Source organism: Protopterus annectens, chromosome 2.part0 (assembly GCF_019279795.1).
Source record: "Protopterus annectens isolate FY-2018-M chromosome 2.part0, PAN1.0, whole genome shotgun sequence".
Lineage (NCBI taxonomy): Eukaryota > Metazoa > Chordata > Ceratodontiformes > Protopteridae > Protopterus > Protopterus annectens.
In genome coordinates this window covers 1,156,431,944-1,156,447,474 of record NC_056728.1, presented here as the reverse complement: position 1 = coordinate 1,156,447,474, position 15,531 = coordinate 1,156,431,944, and the positions used below count along the sequence as shown (strand labels likewise).

Here is a 15,531-nt window from a genome sequence, read left to right as displayed (position 1 = left end):
GTAGCAAGTGGAAACGGTTTTCTTTGTGGGCGGAGCGGCAAGGCCTAAACCCTTTCACAGTTCCTCTCCCTTTAGTGCTTGATTTCTTAACCACTCTTTTTAACGATGGTGCCAGCAGTTCCACGGTCAAAGTACAACTTGCGGCAATTTCACATTATCACATTGGTCATGACTCCAATCCACTCATGTCGGCCAAGTTGTGTAAAATTTTCCTTAAAGGTACTTTCCTTCTCAGGCCCCCTGTAAAACAAGCGGTTCCTCCCTGGGACCTTTCCTTAGTTCTCCAGGCCTTGACCGCCCCCCCCCCCCCCCTTCGAACCGGCGGCTACGGTAGATCTAAAATTCTTGTCCTTCAAGACTGCCTTCTTAGTAGCCATTACTTCGGCCAAGAGAGTTTCAGAGCTCCAAGCATTATCAGCTAAACCTCCTTACTTGGTCTTTCATCCGGACCGTGTTTACCTCAGGACCAACCCGTCCTTTCTTCCTAAAGTAGCTTCTGAAGCAAACATTAATCAATCCATTAACCTCCCTGTTTTCTTTCCTAAATATGAAAACAAAGGTGAATACACGCTTCACTCCTTAGATGTTCACAGGCAATTTAGATTTTATCTAAAGAGGACGGCTGGTCATAGGCAATCCGACCAGTTGTTCATTTCCTTTGCTAAATTTAATTTGGGCAAGCCAATTTCTAAAGTCTCACTGTCTCGCTGGATTTCACAATGCATCTTATTGGCTTATCAAGCTTCAGGAAGGCCCGCACCGGAGGGTGTACACGCCCATTCAACCCGGTCAGTCTCTACCTCAGCAGCCTTTAAGGCTAGGATTCCTCTAGATGATATTTGTGCAGCAGCCACGTGGGCTTCATCTCATACTTTTATTTCCCACTACAAGTTGGATCTTGCATCTAGGGGTAGAGCATCCTTTGGCTCAGGTGCTCGAATATCCTTCCATGATGGCCGCCCAAGATTCAGGTAGCTGGGGACTCTGTCCCACAGGTTGCAGACAAATGAATCTCCTACTTCAGATTTAGAAGTTATGTACTCACCATAACGCTCCATCTGAGTAGGTGTATTCATTTGTCTGCAACCATCCCGCCCTCCTATCCCCCTGGCCTTTCAGTTTCCTGCATATGTTCTGTTACCCTTTTCAGGGTGTTCTTGCTTTTGGCAAACTCGATCTGAGGTCATGAGGGTAGAGCAGGGCATTATGGGTGAGGGGAGGAGCTGAGAGCTTGGATCCATAGCTGGTAAACCATGCCGGTTCGGATCCGATATCGGATCCATAACCCACAGGTTGCAGACAAATGAATACACCTACTCAGATGGAACGTTATGGTGAGTACATAACTTCTAATTTTTCACAAGGACAGAGTTTCCCTTCAAACCAGTCCTTCCTTTTTACCAAAGGAAATTCGTGAAACAACTCTGTCCCATCTGTTGAGAAACGGACAGAAGAGGCATCAAATGCGTAAGTTAACATAATGATAAATCTGTGTTGCCTGCTTCTGTCCTTCCTCAGCTTCCTGCCCACCTTTCCCCCTGCTTAAATATGGAACTTGTTGCTCGTTTTTCCTGTTTAGACCTGACTATCAATTTTAATAACCCTTCTGGTACACTTTCAGCTCCAGATCTGTTTCTGAGCATTTATAATCTATTGGATAATCCTTATAGCATAACTGTTATTGTTATTGCCTACATGTGCTTGTATTGTTTTCTTTTTCCCTGTGCTGAATCAGAGGTAATGTTGGGCTTTGCAGACTGTTGTGGTTAAGCGGAGAAGCCTGAACTTGAGATCCAAAGTCTTGAGTGGCTAAAGATCCATCTGTTGTGGAAGGATGGAAGCAGAAAACACGGATTTATCTTACTGGTTAAGCACATAACTTTCATTTTGCAGGCTTTCATGAGCAACAGAATTGTTTAAGCGAGACAAGTGTCCACAGCACTATTGTTTCTTGTTTTCCAAGGATCAGGCAATATGTTGGAATGTCAGGATATGTACAGTGGAACATCAGGACATCTACACAAGTGTGAAACTGATTTTACATAGGTATCTAGTATTTAGTTGTACTAGGTAGAGGTGAATTTGTGACACTTGCTGCTCATCCTATCAGCTTTAAAGGACAACAATGGGATTCTGTTATTAAATGCTCAAGTTCTCTGTCCTTTTTCTCCCCATTTATTGTCCGTGCTATGAATAAACAACAACACAGCATTTAAAATGTTGTAAATTGCATGCTTCTCTCCACTGGAACAGTACCTTACTGTACTGTGGTGGTTTCACTTTAAAAAAAAAAAATGATGTTATGTAGTCCTATCTTGGCTACATTCTTACTCGTGGGTTCGGAGCCGAATATCGGCTCCGACTCGGCCGATTTTACTAGCTCAAATTCTTTCATTGGCTGGGCTAAGCAGGTATCCCATGGTGCACTGCTCCATATCCCCAGATCTCGTTTGCCGCTCGTGTAGCTCGGACGTGGTCTCGCTTGGCTGTGGCTAAGTACCCTCTCTTTTCTTGTATTGAAGAAAGTTTTGATTGCTATCAACAGCTATTTTCTTAGCTATTTTTCTAAGTTGTCTAGAGTTGTCTAAATTTGTCTATTTTTGTCGAGTTTGGTGATTGTTGTGTGGTATACCACTGACTGTTCCCTTGGGCTAGGCCCGTTTCAGTTAGAGGGCCTAGTTCTCCTCTATTTGCCTTTTGTGTCAGAACGGTCTAGACCATTTAAGTTAGAGGTTTGGGCGTTCCCTTCCTCCTTGTGTTCTTTGTTCAACCCCCTGTTAAGAGCTTGTAGTTGGTTTTGTGTGTTTGATCACTGTGTAGTGTTGGTTACTGTTAGCGTCGTTCCCGCCTCTTGGTAGTAGACGCCTGTGTGATTTTCTTTCAGACTTGGTTTTGTGCTGTGGGCATTGTAATTGAGGATATCAAGGAGCACAAGCCTTAGGGTTTTAAGAAGTGCTCTAAATGTGGGTATAAAATGTCCATTACAGATGGCCATTCCATTTGCGTCTATTGCTTGGGAGCCATCCATCTGCAGGAATCCTGCAGTTTTTGCCACGCATTCAGTCCTAGAGTTCTTCAAGAGAGAAATAATAAGCTAATCTTAAAGGGAATATTGAAACCCTCTTTTGGAGAGGCTATGGACTTGTCTTCCTCTGGAAAGTCAAAATCTGGCAAGTCAAAAAAGAGATCTCAGTCAGCCTCATCGGAGCCTCCGGAGAAAAATCTCTAAAACTGCATCAACTACCTCGGCTCCATTGTCCTCTGGGCAGAAGGAAGGATCGATATTGACAGAACCGGTGTCTGCTCCAATTGTATTGGAACCTCCTAGGAGCCAATCGCCGAGTATCAGACCAGCTTCTCCTGGAAGGAGATCTCATTCTCCATCCCTGTCCTCCAAATCCTCCAGGACCCTTTCGGATGTGGATGTTGATAAGGGTGGTTCAGAAGCTCCTCCAGTCACCGGTTTTGGCGAAATTGTTTTCAGCTCCGACCCAGTCGGCTCCGGAGCACGTCCCGACCCCATCTTCGATCATTCCTCCGAGCGCATCTCTGTCTTCGGAGCCGGAGTGTCCCGCGCCGTGTGATGTTTCTAGGCCGGCTCCGATGCCCCATTTGGCTCCATCGGTACCGGCATCGGCTCAGACCCCGTCTGCTCCGTCTTCGGGACTCGGGATTCTTCGGTCGGGCCCGAGGGGGACATCTCTGGGCTTATTTCGGTCCCGAGCCTCCCTCTCGGTGCATTGGCTCGGGGAACTCCGACCCCCGTCATGGCTTCGGAGACTGGTTGCTCCTCTGATTCTGGGGGGGGGGGGGCAGCCTTTGAAGCTATGTGGACCGCACTGGCCAGTCGTCAGCTACATCAGGTGGGTCGGTCACTCTTTCCCCCACCACTCCGGTGAGAGCTTCTGATCACCACCCATCCATGGACAGCAGAGCACCAGGCCCTAGGGATACCCCCACAAGTGGTCCCCAAATTTCTGAGGGTCCCTCAAAGTTCGAGCCCGAGGAGCCCTCAAGAAAGAAAACGTGCAAGAGGAAGCATATAGACTCCCAAGATAAGTCCCTCACCTCTGATACTGACCTCGAGGAATCTGAGGGGTCCCCCAAGTCATCCTCTGAAGAGGTTTCCTTTTCCGATATCCTGGAGATAATGAAACAAAGAGGTGACTGGCCTTCCAAAGCCCCTTCCAAGGAGGAGTCAGTATTCCTTAAGGCTTTTGGTGCTCAACCCTCTGCCTCCTGGGTGTCCCTACCCTTCGAACTCTTTGACCTGATTTGTCGAAGGGTGTGTGAGAACCCTGATTCTTTGGAGCCCGTGTCCAGGCGTCCCAACAAGTTTCTTTCCGCCCCCCCAGGGCAAAGAGTTTCTGTCTAAAGGAGTCCCTGTAGATGCCATGGTGGTGGCGGCAGCCACCCAGAAGGAAGTAGTAGAGTCTTCATCCATCCTCCTAACAAGGAGTCTAGGACCATGGATCGGTACAGGAAGCGTACCCTTTCGTCAGCAACCTTTACATTATGGTCACTGAATTATCTGTCTCACTTCATTCGGCTCCAGAGAGATCTCCTCAAAGTGTTTGGAGATACTTTTGCGGGTAACGTTCCTGAGGCGGTGGCTCAGACGGTTAACGCCCAGGTCTCTACCCTCAACTCCATTGTCAACTCATCCATGCGGCTTATTTCGTATGCAACCGAGGGAGCGAGTAGGGCAGCAAGCTCAGGGGTCACCCTTAGAAGGCAAGCCTGGCTGCGCCTGTGTCGCTTTGCGGAGGCCTTCAAGTCTTCCTTCACTGACTCCCCCTTTGATGGTTCCTCCTTGTTTGGGACCAAAGTGAAAGACACCCTCACCAGGTGCGAGCAGGAGGGAAAGACCCTGTCTGCCATAGGAGTCCGTTTTTCCCTTCCTTCTAGGCCTTCTCCCAATGCGGGGGGGAGGGGTAATGTGGTTTAAGAAATCACAGAGGTTTTTTCCTGCCGCACAAGGTGAACCCCCCTCCAGAGGCAGGGAGGGGGTTATTCAGGGAGACATCGCCCCAGAGGCAGAGGGGCCCCCTGCAATTCGGGAGACCGTGATTCCTTTCATGGCTTTCCATACTCTTGTTCCTGAGGGTGTGCCCAACTATGCTTATCTGGAGCCAGTCAGGGGGGTCAAATTTCCTTGCATCCGGAAGCCTGGGAAAGCATTACCCAGGACCGATGGGTATTACGGATAATTTCCGGAGGTTATATCATTCCGTTCTCATCAGAACCCCCGCCAATCAGAAAAATCCCAGACGTACCACCCAGTCAAAGGGATCAAGCAGCCTCAGAGGTCTCACAGCTGCTAAGAAAAGGAGCCATCCAGTGTGTCCCCCTCAGACCAAATCGGATTAGGGACTTACTCAAGATTCATTTTGGTGCCAAAAAGAACAGGGGACCTGAGACCCATACTAGATCTCAGCCAACTGAACAACTACCTACACAGGTCCAAGTTCCGTATGGTCACACTACAATCGATTCTCCCATTGTTGGGAGAGGAGGTATGGATGTGCTGCATCGGCCTCAAGGATGCCTACTACTATGTGAAGATAGACAGAGCATCCAGGAGTCACCTACACTTCCGGCTGGGAGCCAGTCATTTCCAATTTCGATCCCTGTCCTTTGGTCTCACCACAGCCCCTAGGGTGTTCACCAAGTAAATGGCGGTGGTGACAGCTCACTTTAGACGTCAGGGATTCCAGGTGTTTCCGTATCTGGACGACTGGGTCCTTACTGCTCCCACTAGGCATCAACTAGTTCAAACCAGGGACGCTACCATCAATCTAGGTTACCAGTTGGGTATAACAGTAAATTGGGAGAAATCTGCCTTATTGCCCTCACAGCGTGTCACCTTTATATGAGCAGAATTAGACACCATTCAAGTAAGAGCATTTTTACCGCAGGAAAGGATCAGAGTATTACAACAACAGGTACACATGCTGATGCCCCTGAGACAAGCGAAGGCAAGATGGGTTCTCCAGCTCCTAGGGACCATGGCAGCAACAATCATGTTGGTCCCTCTAGCGAGATTACACATGAGAATTCTCCAATAGCTCCTCTTTGTTCAGTGGTCTCTCCAAAGACTTCCACTGTCTCATCCCATCTTACTCACTGACAGATGCAAGCAGGACCTCGGTTGGTGGCTGTGCACCAACAATTTGGACGGGGGAAAGCCCTTTGTTCCACCCATCCAGATCATCCAGATTGCCACAGTGACCACGGACGCCTCCCAGATTTGGGGGGGGGGGGGGGCATTATCTTGGCAGGAACAGTCCAAGGCACGTGGCAAGAATAAGAGATACATCTGCATGTAAACATCCCAGAGATGAGAGCAGTGCTTCTTGCGTTGCAGGCACTTCAGAGTGTTCTTCCTCTAGGGACGATTGCGATACACTCAGATAACATGTCAGTAGTGTGGTATTTAAACAAGCAAGGGGGAACCAGGTCTTACCCTCTGTGCAGAGAGGCCATGCGAGTGTGGCATTGGGCAGTAACTTCCCAACGGTTTCTGGTGGCAATGCACATTCCGGGGAAGTCCAATGTGATTGCGGACAGAGTAAGCAGAGCTATCCTGATGCCTTATGAGTGGTCCCTGAATCGCCTGGTTGCAGAGCGAATCTTCAGCAGATGGGGTCAGCCTTGCTGCGACCTTTTTGCCAGCCCCCTCGATGTGAAATGCAGCAACTACTTCACGCTCATCCCCTCACAGGGGGAGTCACCCAGGGATGCTCTGGTTCTCTGCTTTATGCTTTCCCTCAGTTTCCCTTGCTGTCAAAGGTGATTCAGAAAGCGCAATCCTTGGGAAGCAGAATGATTCTGATTGCTCCACACTGGCCTCGCCAAGTTTGGTTCCCCTTTCTTCAGCAATTCACTGTGGACACTCCTTGGACTCTGGACCCTCAACCAGATTTACTGACAGACATGTCGGGACAGTTCCACCCCTCCCTGGTGACCCTCCGGTTAACAGCCTGGCTACTCCACTTCCATCGTTAGTCAGACTTCATAATTTCTCCCCGGAAGTGGTTCATATATTATCGTCCTCTCATAAACCATCCACTAGGAAGACTTATTATAGTAAGTGGAAAAGGTTTTCTATCTGGGCATATTCCAGAGGCATTGATCCTTACACAGCTACAATAGCCTCAGTTCTGGGGTTTTTGTCTATGCTTTTCCATCAGGGTTCCGCATCAGCCACCATCAAAGTTCAACTGGCGGCGATCTCTAGTTTCCACGTAGCGAATGAGCCTAGTCTCATGGCACATAGACTATGCAAGGCGTTCCTGAAAGGTACTCTGTTGCTCCGTCCACCGGTGTCCGAACCTATCATGCCCTGGGATCTCAATTTTGTTCTACAAGCCCTTACTTTACCACCTTTTGAGCCTGCAGCTACCTGCAAATTGTAATTCTTGACCTGGAAAACAGCCTTCTTAACAGCAATCACTTCAGCAAGGCGAGGTTCAGAAATTCAAGCCCTCTCTATCAAACCTCCTTATTTAATCTTCCATAAAGACAGGGTCTCTCTCAGACCAAATCCCTCGTTCCTTCCTAAAGTGGCTTCTGATTCTAATCTAAATCAGTCCATTGAGTTGCCAGTTTTCTTTCCCCATTTTTCTAACAAGGCAGAATTTAGATTTCACCAGTTGGATGTACATAGACAGTTACGCTTCTATCTACACCGAACAAAAGATATCTGGAAGTCGGACCAACTTTTTGTTTCTTTTCGAAAACAAGGGTTCCCGGTATCCAGGGTCACACTGTCTAGATGGATATCTAGTTGTATCTCTTTCATCTATCAAGCAGGAGGTAAAGATCTACCATTTCTGGTCAAGGCTCACTCTACTCTAGCTGTTTCCACATCCACAGCCTATCAAGCCAGATTGTCAGTGGACGATATATGTGCTGCAGCTACTTGGGCTTCTCCCCACACATTTGTTTCTCATTACAAATTGGACGTGGTCTCCAGGGGCAGGTCTTCCTTTGGCTCCACAGTTCTCAGGAGTATTTTCCTATGAGCCACCCAGGATGTAGATGCTAAGGACGCTGTCCCACGGGTAAGAATGTAGGCGAGATAGGACTACATAACATCAAGACGTTATGTACTCACCATAACGTTCGATGTATGTAGTCCATCTCGCCTCACATTCTTACTTACCCTTCCCCCTTCCTGGAGGATTTGGAGGTTAGGTTGTCATCTGCAGAGTTACCTTGCTTAGCTTATTCTTTACCTGGATGTGATGTGTGCATGGAGTATAAATGAGTTTCGCAGCAAACTAGATTTGGGGATATGGAGCAGTGCACCATGGGATACCTGCTTAGTCCAGCCAATGAAAGACTTCGAGCTAGTAAAATCGGTCCGAACCCACGGGTAAGAATGCGAGGCGAGATGGACTACATACATCGAACGTTATGGTGAGTACATAACTTCTTGTTATCCCACCCTGAAAAAGTCTCCAATTTACTGATGTCATCAAGGCCACTGAATATATGTAGTTTTCTGGCCAATTCCCTCCCCAAGTTGACATCGTGACTGTCCTAAAAACCCACCCATGCTGTAATGTCACAGCTCCCTGGTCCTAAAAACCCACCCATGCTGTAATGTCACAGCTCCCTGGTCCACCCATAGAGAAAGTAAAGGCTAGAACAAGGAAATGGTACATGAGTTAAGTCTCCTGCTGTGAGCTGTCAATCACAGCAGGTAACAGCTCAAATTACCCTTAGCACTTTGACAGCTAGGGAAGTTAGGTGTGAAGTGGGATGGGAGACTAGTCAAAATAGTACAGTTCAGGTTTCACAAAAAAAAACTGCAGTTTAGCTATTCTAAAAAGAGGTAGCAGTAAAAAGCACTTTTGAAAGTCTTGCTTTGTGGCATTTGCACTGTTTGTGTTTTAAGTACTCATTGAATGACATGAAATGTTACTTAAAAGTGACTGAAAGATAGTAGTGTATGCATGTAAAATCAATGCAGTGACAAGAGCTTTTGGAAGAAAGAGGCTTGCATGATGTAACTTTTTACAGGTGAGCACTGCATTAGGGGGTACCTAGAGGCAGGCCGAACAATCGGAATTGCTTCAAGATGCCAGACCCGACTCTGGAGTTGCATGTAAAAACCTGTAAATAGTCCCAGAGTGGTGTTTAAAATGTAGGAAAAACGAAACCATGATGAAATAAACACGTTTTTTGAGTCTTAGGGTGCGGTTCTCCTTTAAGTTAATAGCTGCCATTTCTTGGGATGCAGTATGTTTTTGGAGATCATGTAAATATGAATGGATGGAGTCACTTTGAGATCACTGGACTAATGCAAGGGAAATTTGGAGATGGCTGTAGATTGAGTTATAGAGTGATGGAGAGACTAAGGAAAAGGTTAGTGGTATTGACTGCTGAAAATGTATATTTTAAATGAGGGTTGCTGTGTAAGGGGAGATGTTTGTGTATTCTGCATCAGGAGTAGTGAGTATAGTGCACAGAAATTCTCATGGTGGCAGGAGTGTGTTTTGGAGCATTTTCTGTAACTGTTCCTGAACAGTAAATTATGTGGTGGTCTCTTTCTAATGAGCTCAAGTAATCAATGTTTTTCCTTTTCTTTTAATAGGCCTAAGAAGTTTGTCTTCTGGAAGATGGAAGATGTTTTGAAACGTTGTCCCATCCTTTTGAAACATTCATTCTTTGATGAGACTGTGTCACACTTTTTTTAAATTGTGAAAAAATATTTAACAGTAAATGTACTTCCTTAATAATAATAATAAAAATAATTAAACCTGCCTTTCTGCATGTGTTTGTACGTTTGGGCAAGAGACAAGGTGAATGGAGCCACAATAGACAGTAATGGGCTTAGCTGAGAGAATTTTTAATGTGACCAGAGTAAATGTCTCCCCATTATAACTTTTCTTCATGTTAGTCATCCCTCATCAGGATATCAGTTGCAGCAAGCTGTCTTGATTTTACTTTGAAACTATGTGAGAACACACAACTTCAGGACAGCTTTGTGGCTTTTTTCTTTGCCAGGCAAGGTCAGTCCCTTTGAAGGGATTAAGGAAAAAAACACCAGATGTGATAAATGTTGGGACCGTGCTCTGTAACATGTAGATTTAAGACTGTGCAGATATTAGAGGACTGTGTGAAACTTCAAACTTTTCCCACTTTTATATGCCTTACTCCCAAGTATCTGCACCTCCGAATCTGAGTCTGTTACCATTTACAGATGCTTCTGTTTAATCGAACCTCTGCCTCTGTTCAACAGACTGACTGTGGTAGCAGCTAGTCTGCTTCTGCAAGGACCCAAGGCTTTTCAGCAAGTAGATGCCTGGCTTCTCACCACTTGGTCTCAAAAATAACTTCTCTGAGGGAATCTCAAAGTCTGTACCATTTCCTGGGAATAATTGTGTGAGTGTGGCAAAGTCCTAGTTGTGGCTCAGAGCTTTCCTGCCATTAAAGACAGCACTCCTGTGAACTTTTGAGGATCGATGGTCTGCTTATACCCTTTCTTTGCTGGGCAGATAAATTCCCTTTGGGGGAGAAAACTTCCACATAAATTTGTATTCTTTCATGCTTCGAAAAGTTATTTTTAAGATAGGAGTTTGTGTAATATTTTCTCACAAGACTTAACTGTATTTTTAAACAGGTGTGCACTTTTCAACTTTCATTGTCAGTTTGAAAGTTTCTCATTCACTCCGGAGCAGCTCAGAAAATGCTGCCTGCTTACTTCCACCATAGGAACAGTGCAGCCTGGGCTCATTTTCAGGTAATCCATTTGTAATACCATACAGAAAACAATATTCATAATTCTTTAACCATAAGAGCTAGACTAAAAATGTAAATGCGAAAGTTGTTCAGCAGACACTGATCTTTCCAACACTGTAAATGTTGATGGTGAGTATCCAAGTCATTATTAAATATTTGCCAAGGAATGCTGATATTATGCATATTTTTTACCTTTTCGGTAAAACAAATCACAATATCTTGGTGACTGAACCATGTAGACCCAAACAATTTCTAATTAATTTGTTTGAATGTCCGGTTTAAAATTATACCTTAACCATTACTGTGGGATACTCCTTTACTGACATATTCACAGAAATATGATTATTATATTTCTCATAATTGATAAAGCATAATATCTCATCACCTGTAACAGACTGAGACTACATGCCAGTGTACAAGTTTTGTGGCCCAGTGTCAGTTTCAAAATGATGCATCATGTGTGTCTTCACCCTGCTCCCTTGCAAAGATATGGCCATAATAATGAAAAATATGGCAAATGTATAATTTTCGTAATCCTACAAGACTAAACAAACATATCTGTATGTGTACAGCATACAGACACAGATCTTTTACCATGTTATAAGGACTAATACTGTCTTCAAAATGAGGTGATGTTCTTCATGTTTCACTTTTGCAGTCATTACATTTGGATAATCTGCTTGCAGGTTGCCCTCAGTTGGCCTGATTAACAAAGTCTTGGGTCCTGTGTCGGTTGCTGTCCCTTCTTTCATGACGTCAGGTCATCAGGGGTATAAAACATGCAGCCGACGCCATTTCATCAGTCTTTCTTGCCGTGCGGTGCCCGAAGCAGAAGCAGTTCGCAAGTGCCAGTCGACCGACTCCTGAAATTTTCGTTTTCGAGTTTCAGAACCGAAGTCTTCAACTTAAAGCTAAGTACCCCATTGGGGAAACTTTTTTTTCTTGCTCCTTACCGATGTCCGTAAAAGTTAATAATTGCATTACTTGTGGAAAGCAAATACCTCATAAAGATTTTAATTCGTACTGTATTCCTTGCCTAGGCCCTGACCACGACGTACCTTGCTGACAGTTTTGTGCCTTATTTAATCAATGCACCATCCGTCGTCTGTATATTTTTGCCTCTAAATATTTCGGTTCTCTGTTAGTTATCCAGAAAACCAGTTAACCATCCGACTACCGGGATTCCAAAAAAAACGCAAAGATACAGACAGAGACAGGCCGCCGAGGTCCAAAACTGCCAACGACGCTTCTAAGCCAGTCGCCAATACTCAGTGAGGCACTTTCACAGCCCCTGATACCCGCTACTTCTGATTCACAGGCGTCTACGGAGACCCATTCGGAGTCCGGTGTGCCGCGAGATACTATGGAACCCGCGGATGTGTCTACCTTGGATGGGTCCGGATCCACTCTGCAGGCACCAGCTTCTGAGGATGTATTCAGGCCTACAGACTTGCATATTAAATCAACACCTCCTTCATTACCAAGGCCTAAATCTCGATCCATGTCTGAAAAAACAACGCCCAGGCCACATGATCAGGCCCCTATGCCTAAAAAACAAATGATAAAAATGGCTGAAGATCTAAACTCTAATCAGGGGTAGTCAAACCCCCCCCCCCCCCATGAGGCCTAGGGCTGAGCTTGATTATGAATCTTCTGATCAGGATTGTGTTTCTTCTGATGACCTGGATTTGTCCACATCTACTTATGAGGATTCTGATGCAGAGGATTCTATTCCCTCTGCTTCCCCTCCAGAGGATTTTTCTTTTGGGGAAATTTTACATACTTTTAAGGGAGCATTTTCACTGGGAAAGCCCAGGAATTTTCTGATTGAAAAAAGAGGCTTAGGGATTTCCTTCTACCTCAGCATAGGCCTTTGGGCTATACCTCCTGTACTAGACATTGTTGTTGATGTTTTCTCTGAATCTAGTTTGGCCCCTGATCCCCTGCCTCCTGCTCACAGGGTTCCCGGGTCCCACAAGTTCCTTTTCAAAAATCCTGTTGCAGATCCAGAGACTATTTTCAGGGGCCCGAGGGCATTAAGGCTTCTACTGCTAAAAATCCTACTCCTTCTGATAGAGACTCCAGGGCGCTGGATAGATGGGGTAAAAAGGTTTATACTTCTGCAACATTGGCAATCAAGAGCTTTAAACTGCCAATTTCATATGTTAAAATATCAGCAACATGTTATTGGACTGCTTAAACGGATAATGATGTTGATTCCTGACTGTGTGGAAAATAAAGATTTACAGGACTTGATGCATTCTGCTGAAAAAGTTGGAAAACATTCTTTGCAATGTGGTTTTGATTCTTTAGAGGCCTCTGGCCAGAGCTGCTGTTACTGGGTCTGTGCTTAGAAGGTATGCTTAGCTTAAAGGGAGAGTGTCAAAGATGCAGCTTTCAGAACACTTTTTATTTTTTTCACACCAGTGCATAGCTTAAGCTATATACATCTGACCTATCATACTTTGCCTGCATGTTTCTGTTTCATTTTGTATAAATTCACTTTTTTTTAACTTCAGGAGCGTCCCGCTCTCAGTTTTGACAGGTAGTACCACCCACAGTGTTACGTCACTATACACACCCCCTTCCCTGCCTTCCGTTCTCTAAATCTGACCCTGCTTTACGTTTCCAGGCTTGTTTTCATTCCCAGTGGAAATTAGAAACAATACTACTTTGGTTCCCAAAGGCACTAATCTCTGTCTATGGAGCTTCGAGCTTTACAAAACAAAATCGCAGTTTGAAATAAAAAAAAAAAAAAAAAACTTGAATGCCTAAATACGGCAATATAGTTGCACTGTAGCCATCTTCTTTTGATCACTTCCTTGCCATACCTCTTAATTTCTTTGCAAGAGTCAAGCTAAGGTCAAAGGACCCAAGATCCTGGACAAATTTTATAGAGTATTCTAATTCTTTTAGTAGAACGAACAGTTTCCATGAACGAGCATTTTCTTGAAACAATATGAAACGTTAATGGGGACACTGCAGTATGTAAATCTTCAGATCATTGCATCAGACCGAGTTCTATGTCATAAGGTGCACTTTTACATTAATTTTGTGTGTAATTTAAATTATTTGTGCTGGTGTAGTAAATGTATTCGTTACTTTTTGGTAATAATACCTGCAGATAATTGAAGTGACATTGCAGTGCAGTTTTGACACTTTATCTATGTTTTACTTTTTGTAATTTACTTATTTCCTTTAGTTCATAATGCATTCGTGATTTAAAAGTTACCGAGCAGTAAAACATCTGCAGTGCATACTGGCATTTACAAAGAAATACCGGTTTGTAAATGCCGGTATTTAAATGCGGTATTCAGTGCGCAATTCCGGTTAGTATAAAATAGCTAAATTTTCAGTCCCGGTTGCATAGTTTTTCCTAATAATAGTTACAAGTGCTGTTTCTAAATGTAGTAACTGCTGTTAACAAGAGCTCTTGATTTGCACATTAACTCCAACAGCATTTTCTTTTCTTTTGGGGGGTGGGTGTTGTATAATGCATGCTGCAGCAGAGATGTCCTTCATGGATGCATCTGCAGTCATAACAAGTGGGTTGTCCTGTCGTCAGGCAGCCCTGCAGTCGGCCGGATTCCAAAGTCCGGGTCCGGCTTCGGCTGATGTCGCACTCCACCCGACGTCATCTCTGTTGGCCTTCGGGTATAAAAGCATCAGCCGACGCCATTTTCCTCAGTCTTTCTTGCCGCGTGGCGCCCGAAGCAGAAGCTGTTCGCAAGTGCCGGTCGGTCGGATCCAGAGATTACTTCTACCGAATACGACTTCTAAAGCTAAGTACCCCGTTGGGGACTCTTTCTTGCCTCAGCCGATGTCAGAAAAAGTTAACAATTGTTTAACCTGTGGGAAACAAATACCTCATAAAGATTTCCACTCTTACTGTCTGCCTTGTTTAGGCCCAGCCCACGACGTAGCAGCCTGTTCGGCCTGTGCCTCCTTCAACCGACGAACGCTTAGGCGTCGGTCGGAGTTTGCAGAACAGTTTTTCGGTTCTGATTTTGCGTACATTATGCCGTCGGATCCTCCGACTACCCAATCTACCAAAAAACGCAAAGATAAAGACCGACACTCGCGGTCCGCGGTTTCGGCCGAAACCACGGTAAAGCAAACCGCGAGTGTCTCGGTTTCGGCTGAAACCGAGAAAACTGATCAAAATACAGCTGAACCTATTCTTACAACTGAGGCCCCTGCTACAACTCTTGAATCGACCTCAGAAATTTTACCCACTACGGTGGTTGACTTATCAGACACCATCCACTTGGATGTCTCTACCCCAGCACGTGGTGCTGCTAGGCCTCCAGCAGTCATGTCCATTAAGGCCTTCGCCAGGGCTAAAGCAGCCAAGACTACTAAAACAGTGCCTGTTAAACCCCCCACATCCAGGCCCTCTTCTAGTTCTCAAATGCTTTCTTTGGCAGAAGATTTAATTTCTTTAATTAGAGGATCTCAGTCTCACCCAGACAGGGCCTCTCAGCCCCCAGAGAAGAGACCTAGGGCAGAGCCCCCTGAGCCAGTGTCTTCTGATGATTCTGCTGATGAATCAGACATAACTGACCAGCCAGAGGCTCCCTTCTCCAATTTTGAAGATTCTGATGCTGAAGAATCCATTCCAGCTGCTTCCCCACCAGAAGAATTCTCCTTTGGGGAAACCTTGCATGCCATGCGAGAACAGTTCCAATGGCAGCAACAGGATTTTTCAGACTCCAGAAAAAGACTTAGAACTTTTCTGCACCTCCCACAGCACAGGCCCTTAGCTATACCTCCTGTTCT

At 45.2% G+C, this 15,531-nt stretch overlaps 1 long non-coding RNA gene across 1 annotated transcript in view; it reads left to right on the top strand.

Moving 5' to 3' along the window:
• Positions 1-9,773, top strand: part of LOC122793386 — a 58,262-nt gene extending 48,489 nt beyond the window's left edge. The window contains exon 2 of the long non-coding RNA XR_006363473.1: positions 9,605-9,773. This is a non-coding gene — a long non-coding RNA (uncharacterized LOC122793386). The remainder of the gene's footprint in view (positions 1-9,604) is intronic.
• Positions 9,774-15,531: the final 5,758 nt, after the last annotated feature.